Source organism: Macaca mulatta, chromosome 9 (assembly GCF_049350105.2).
Source record: "Macaca mulatta isolate MMU2019108-1 chromosome 9, T2T-MMU8v2.0, whole genome shotgun sequence".
Classification (NCBI taxonomy): Eukaryota; Metazoa; Chordata; class Mammalia; order Primates; family Cercopithecidae; genus Macaca; species Macaca mulatta.
In genome coordinates this window covers 52,002,108-52,009,771 of record NC_133414.1, presented here as the reverse complement: position 1 = coordinate 52,009,771, position 7,664 = coordinate 52,002,108, and the positions used below count along the sequence as shown (strand labels likewise).

The following is a 7,664-nucleotide window of genomic DNA, read 5'->3' as shown; positions in this document are numbered from 1 at the left end:
AGGTAACTCCCACCCCAATACTGCACTTTACCAAGGGTCTTAGCAAATGGCACACCAGGAGATTATATCCCACACCTGGCCCAGAGGGTCCCACACCCATGGAGCCTACCTCATTGCTAGCACAGCAGTCTGAGATCTAACTGCAAGGCGGCAGCAAGGCTGGGGGAGGGGTGCCCGCCATTGCTGAGGCTTAAGTAGGTAAACAAAAACACCAGGAAGCTCTAATTGGGTGGAACCCACCGCAGCTCAAAGAGGCCGGCCTGCCTCTGTAGACTCCTTCTCTGGGGACAGGACATAGCTAAACAAAAAGCAGCAGAAACCTTGGCAGAGGTAAATGTCCCTGTCGAATAGCTTTGAAGAGAGCAGTGGGTCTCCCAGCACGGAGGTTGAGATCTGAGAACAGAAAGATTGCCTGCTCAAGTGGGTCTCTGACCCCTGAGCAGCCTAACTGGGAGACATCCACTAGGTGCAGACTGACACCTCACACCTCACATGGTGGGGTACACCCCTGAGACAAAGCTTCCAGAACAAGAATCAGACAGCAGCACTCGCTGTTCAGCAATATTCTATCTTCTGCAGCCTCCGCTGCTGATACCCAGGCAAACAGGGTCTGAAGTGGACCTCAAGCAAACTCCAACAAACCTGCAGCTGAGGGTCCTGACTGTTAGAAGGAAAACTAACAAACAGAAAGGACACCCACACCAAAACCCCATCAGTACATCACCACCATCAAAAACCAAAGGCAGAGGAAACCACAAAGATGGGGAAAAATAGTGCAGAAAAGCTGGAAATTCAAAAAATCAGAATGCACCTCCCCCTCCAAAGGAACGCAGCTCATCGCCAGCAACGGAACAAGGATGGATGGAGAATGACTTTGACAAGTTGAGAGAAGAAGGTTTCAGTCAGTCAAACTTCTCAGAGCTAAAGGAGGAAATACGTGACCAGCACAAAGAAATTAAAAACCTTGAAAAAAGAATGGATGAATGGATAAGTAGAATAATCAATGCAGAGAAGACCTTAAAAGAACTGTTAGAGATGAAAAACATAACACGAGAAATACATGACAAACGCACAAGCTTCAATAACCAACTCAATCAACTGGAAGAAAGAGTATCAGTGATTGAAGATCAAATGAATGAAATGAAGGGAGAATTGTGGAGAAAAAAGAGTAAAAAGAAATGAACAAAGCCTCCAAGAAGTATGCGATTATGTGAAAAGACCAAATCTACATCTGATTGGTGTGCCTGAAAGTGATGGGGAGAATGGAACCAAGTTGGAAAACACTCTGCAGGATATCATCCAAGAGAACTTCCCCAACCTAGTAAGGCAGGCCAACATCCAAATTCAGGAAATACAGAGAATGCCACAAAGATACTCCTTGAGAAGAGCAACACCAAGACACATAATTGTCAGATTCACCAAAGTTGAAATGAAGGAAAAAAATGTTAAGGGCAGCCAGAGAGAAAGGTCGGGTTACCCACAAAGGGAAGCCCATCAGACTAGCAGCAGATCTCTCGGCAGAAACTCTACAAGCCAGAAGAGAGTGGGGTCCAATATTCAACATTCTTAAAGAAAAGAATTTTCAACCCAGAATTTCATATCCAGCCAAACTAAGCTTCATCAGTGAAGGAGAAATAAAATCCTTTACAGACAAGCAAATTCTTGGAGATTTTGTCACTACCAGGTCTGCCCTACAAGAGATCCTGAAAGAAGCACTAAACGTGGAAAGGAACAACCCATACCAGCCATTGCAAAAATATGCCCAATTGTAAAGTCCATTGATGCTAGGAAGAAACTGCATCAACTAGTGAGCAAAATAACCAGCTAATATCATAATGACAGGATCAAGTTCACACACAACAATATTAACCTTAAATGTAAATGGACTAAATGGTCCAATTAAAAGACACAGACTGGCAAATTGGATAAAGAGTCAAGACCCATAAGTTTGCTGTATTTGGGAGACCCATCTCACATGCAGAGACACACATAGGCTCAAAATAAAGGGATGGAGGAAGATCTACCAAGCAAATGGAAAACAAAAAAAAAAGCAGGGGTTGCAATCCTAATCTCTGATAAAGCAGACTTTAAAGCATCAAAGATCAAAAGAGACAAAGAAAGCCTTTACATAATGGTAAAGGAATCAATTCATCAAGAAGAGCTAACTAGGCCGGGCGCAGTGGCTCAAGCCTGTAATCCCAGCACTTTGGGAGGCCGAGACGGGTGGATCACGAAGTCAGGAGATCGAGACCATCCTGGCTAACACGGTGAAACCCCGTCTCTACTAAAAAATACAAAAAAAAAAAAAAAAACCTAGCCGGGCGAGGTGGCGGGTGCCTGTAGTCCCAGCTACTCGGGAGGCTGAGGCAGGAGAATGGCGTGAACCCGGGAGGCGGAGCTTGCAGTGAGCCGAGATCTGGCCATTGCACTCCAGCCTGGGTGACACAGCAAGACTCCGTCTCAAAAAAAAAAAAAAAAAAAAAAAAAAAAGAAAAGCTAACTATCCGAAATATATATGCACCCAATACAGGAGCACCCAGAGTCATAAAGCAAGTCCTTAGAGACTTACAAAGAGACTTAGACTCCCATACAATAATAATGGGAGACTTCAACACCCCACTGTCAACATTAGACAGATCAACGAGACAGAATGTTAACAAGGATATCCAGGAAATGAACTCAACTCTCCACCAAGCAGACCTACTAGATATCTACAGAACTCTCCACCCCAAATCAACAGAATATACATTCTTCTCAGTACCACATTGCACTTATTCAAAAATTGACCACATAGTTGGAAGTAAAGCACTCCTCAGCAAATGTAAAAGAACAGAAATTATAACAAACTGTCTCTCAGACCACAGTGCGATCAAACTAGAACTGAGGACTAAGAAACTCAATCAAAACCGCTCAACTACATGGAAACTGAACAACCTGCTCCTGAATGACTACTGGGTACATAACGAAATGAAGGCAGAACAAAGATGTTCTCTGAAACCAATGAGAACAAAGATACAATATACCAGAATCTCTGGGACACATTTAAAGCAGTGTGTAGAGGGAAATTTATAGCACTAAATGCCCACAAGAGAAAGCTGGAAAGATCTAAAATTGACACCCTAACATCACAATTAAAAGAACTAGAGAAGCAAGAGCAAACACATTCAAAAGCTAGCAGAAGGCAACAAATAACTAAGATCAGACCTCCCTAACTCATTTTACGAGGCCAACATCATCCTGATACCAAAGCCTGACAGAGACACACACACAAAAAAGAGAATTTTATACTGATATCCCTGATGAACATCGATGCAAAAATTCTCAATAAAATACTGGCAAACTGAATCCAGCAGCACATCAAAAAGCTTATCCACCATGATCAAGTGGACTTCATCCCTAGGATGCAAGGCTGGTTCAACATATGCAAATCAATAAATGCAATCCAGCATGTAAACAGAACCAAAGACAAAAACCACATGATTATCTCAATAGATGCAGAAAAGGCCTTTGACAAAATTCCACAGCCCTTCATGCTAAAAACTCTCAATAAATTCGGTATTAATGGAATGTATCTCAAAATAATAAGAGCTATTTATGACAAACCCACAGCCAATATCATACTGAATGGGCGAAAACTGGAAGTATTCCCTTTGAAAACTGGCACAAGACAGGGATGCCCTCTCTCATCAATCTTATTCAACATAGTGTTGGAAATTCTGGCCAGGGCAATCAAGCAAGAGAAAGAAATAGAGTATTCAGTTAGGAAAAGAAGAAGTCAAATTGACCTTGTTTGCAGATGACATGACTGTATATTTAGAAAACCCCATTGTCTTAGCCCAAAATCTCCTTAAGCTGATAAGTAACTTCAGCAAAATCTCAGGATACAAAATCATTGTGCAAAAATTACAAGCATTCTTATACACCAGTAACAGACAAACAGAGAACCAAATCATGAATGAACTCCCATTCACAATAGCTTCAAAGAGAATAAAATACCTAGGAATCCAACTTGCAAGGGATGTAAAGGAGCTCTTCAAGGAGAACTACAAACCACTGCTCAGTGAAATAAAAGAGGACACAAACAAATGGAAGAACATACCATGCTCATGGATAGGAAGAATCAATATAGTGAAAATGGCCATACTGCCCAAGGTAATTTATAGATTCAATGCCATCCCCATTAAACTAACAATGGCTTTCTTCACAGAATTGGAAAATACTGCTTTAAAGTTCATATGGAACCAAAAAAGACCCTGCATTGCCAAGACAATCCTAAGCTAAAGGAACAAAGCTGGAGGTATCACGCTACCTGACTTCAAACTATACTACAAGGCTACAGTAACCAAAACAGCATGGTACTGGTACCAAAACAGAGATATAGACCAATGGGCAAGAACAGAACCCTCAGAAATAATACCACACATCTACAGCCATCTGATCTTTGACAAACCTGACAAAAACAAGAAATGGGGAAAGGATTCCCTGTTTAATAAATGGTGCTGGGAAAATTGCCTAGCCATAAGTAGAAAGCTGAAACTGGATCCTTTCCTTATTCTTTATACGAAAATTAATTCAAGATGGATTAGAGACTTAAATGTTAGACCTAAAACCATAAAAACCCTAGAAGAAAACCTAGGTAATACCATTCAGGACATAGGCATGGACAAGGACTTCATGTCTAAAACACCAAGAGCAATGGCAACAAAAGCCAACATTGACAAATGGGATCTAATTAAAGAGCTTCTGCATGTCCTTTGTAGGGACATGGGTGCAGCTGGAAACCATCATTCTCAGCAAACTTTCGCAAGAACAGAAAACCAAATACCGCATGTTCTCACTCATAGGTGGGAACTGAACAATGAGATCACCTGGACACAGGAAGGGGAGCATTACACGCCGGGTCCTATTGTGGGGATGGGGAAGTGGGAAGGTATAGCATTAGGAGATATATCTAATGTAAATGACGAGTTAATGGGTGCAGCACACCAACTTGCACATGTATGCATATGTAACAAACCTGCACATTGTGCACATGTACCCTAGAACTTAAAGTATAATAATAAAAAAAAAAAATTACGTGATTCTGGCACAGACCTGGCCTCTGAGTTTTCTTGCTCCCAGGGGGTGTATATTTCACATCCTGCTTGGCTACTTCCTCCAGGTAATACAGTAGAAAGAGAATGGGCCTGCCCTGCAATGGTGACTGCATCGCTCCTCATCATGGGACTCTAGTTAAGTCACAGCAGTTATGTCAACCGCTCCATTTTCATTTCTACTATGGGGATAATCCTAAGTTAAAGAGCGCCACAACCTCGTTCCTAGACTTTGAACCTGACTCTATCACTAAGAGCCTCACACAGCAAATGGAAACCTCCACATGAGAGACAACTATCTTCCCCTGGTTCTCCCCTCTGCCATTTCTTACATCTTTCCTAAAAGTGACATTGCTCCCAAAAAATCTCTAGGTCTGTGTCCTGGTGGTTGATACAGTTCTAGAAGAGAGGTTCAAAACTGTATTATAGGTGTGCAGCAGAATTGTACTAAACTTTGTAGACACTCTATGCCTATTATGATATAAGAGGATATCCGTTTTCAAGACAGCCATTTTTCACAATTGACACATATTGAATTTTATACTAATGGAGATATATTTCTTTTCTTTAGACTGGAAAGAGAAAGTAAATGGCTGCAAATTTCAACACAGGTAATTCTAATGAGGATACTTATTTAAACAGATGAATAATGAATTAAAATTATAAGAATGAAGGAAAATAAAGTCCTATAGGTACAGATGAGTGCAGTCTGCGGATCAAGAGAGGCACACTTTTTCGAGCTTCTGTGACTTCAAAAACATGTGCTTTATTCAATTCTGATTTACTAACAAGCGTTGCAAATAGGTCTTCATCTTCTGGTTCAAAAGTTAATGGTAAAACGCACACTTACTTTTGCAGCAACCTAAAAGATATGTTCCCAATATCTATAAGTATATATTTTGATCATAAAACAAAAGACAGATTTCAAAATGTACTGTGTAAAGTAAATCTGTGAAGATGCCAATGAAGACATGAAATTTCCATCCTAAAAACAGCTATTCGGCTGGGCACAGTGGCTCATGCCTGTAATCCCAGCCCTTTGGGAGCCCAAGGTGGGTGGATTGCTTGAGGTCAGGAATTCAAGATTAGCCTGACCAACATGGTGAAATCCCATCTCTATAAAAAAAATAAAATAAAATGAAATAAAATTAGCCGGATGTGGTGGCAGGCACCTGTAATCCCAGCTAAGAGGGTAAGGCAGGAGAATCACTTGAACCCAGGAGGCAGACTTTGGAATGAGCAAGATTGTGCCATTGCACTCCAGCCTGGGTGACAGAGCAAGACTCCATCTCAAAAACAAACAAACAAAACACCACCACCACCAACAAAAAATTATTCATATAAACTTCACACCCTTATGACATCTAATAAACCTAAGTGGTGAGTGAGCCTAGAGTGATATCAAATAAAATGCTTCAGAAACACACATTTACCACGTGTGAATGTATGTAATTATTTAAAAATATACTGGTGGATGCATTTGAATGGCCCCAAGTAGGACTGCACCTAGAAGCCCAGGGACACTCTAGGCTGTCTGCCGGGCACAAATCTTTAGCGCCCAGCCTGGGCTCAGGCACCAGGTACCATGAAGCACCAGTACTTAAGAGATTATGGAATATGAGACCCACAATGTTAAAAAAAAAAAAAAAATGGAACTTTTGTGATAATATTGAGGATCATTTTATTGACCTTTCTAGGAAAAAAAAAAAAAGAGAGAATATGACTAATAAGAACATGAAGGAGGTTAAGAAATCTCCAAAACAGTTGTCTGCTTACATAAATAGAACAGTTGGAGAAGCTGTGAAAAGCCCAGATAAACTCTGTAAAGTGATCTATGAGAGAAAGAAAGTTTATCACCCCTTTCCAAATTCATGTTACAGAAAAGCAAGAGTCCCATAGAAGTGGGGGCTGTGACATTGCAAATGAAGAAAATGAAATGGCTTGTGCAGGCCTCCTGCCTGAAAAACGATGTCATAATGGTTGAACATATTTGATTAACTCCATTTTTCTAAGTTTTCTCTGGACCTTGAAAAATGGCCCAAGTTTTGTTCAGAAGAAATTTGAGACGGAATGTAGCCTTAATTTTCTGTAGAAATAGACATATAAAGGAACGTGTAGCTTATTTGTTAAGGATGGAAGATCTTGGCATTGTGGTAGATTGCCTTCCTGTGCCTACCAATAGTTTACAGAAGAAAAACAATGTATCTCACTTTGCTGCTGTGTAGACTTGTTGCCTCTAGTAAAGTTAATACTTACAAGCAAATTTGAAGAATATTGTATTAGTCAGGGCTCTCTAGAGGGACAGAACTAATGGAATAAATACATATATAAAGCGGAGTTTATTATTACCTCACACGATCACAAGGTCCCACAATAGGCCATCTGCAGGCTGAGGAGCAAGGGGAGCCAGTCCAAGTTCCAACACTGAAGAACTTGGAGTTCAATGTTCGAGGGCAGGAAGCATCCAGCATGGGAGAAAAATGTAGACTGGGAGGCTAAGCCAGCCTTTGTTTTCACATTTTTCTGTCTGCTTATATTCTAGCCGTGCTGGCAGCTGATTCAATTGTGCCC

General features: G+C 40.9%; 1 pseudogene; it reads left to right on the top strand.

Annotated features, from left to right (window-relative positions):
• Window positions 1–6,251: 6,251 nt before the first annotated feature.
• LOC114669924 (KATNB1-like protein 1 pseudogene) lies at window positions 6,252–7,404 on the top strand (annotated as a pseudogene).
• The last annotated feature ends 260 nt before the right edge of the window (window positions 7,405–7,664 follow it).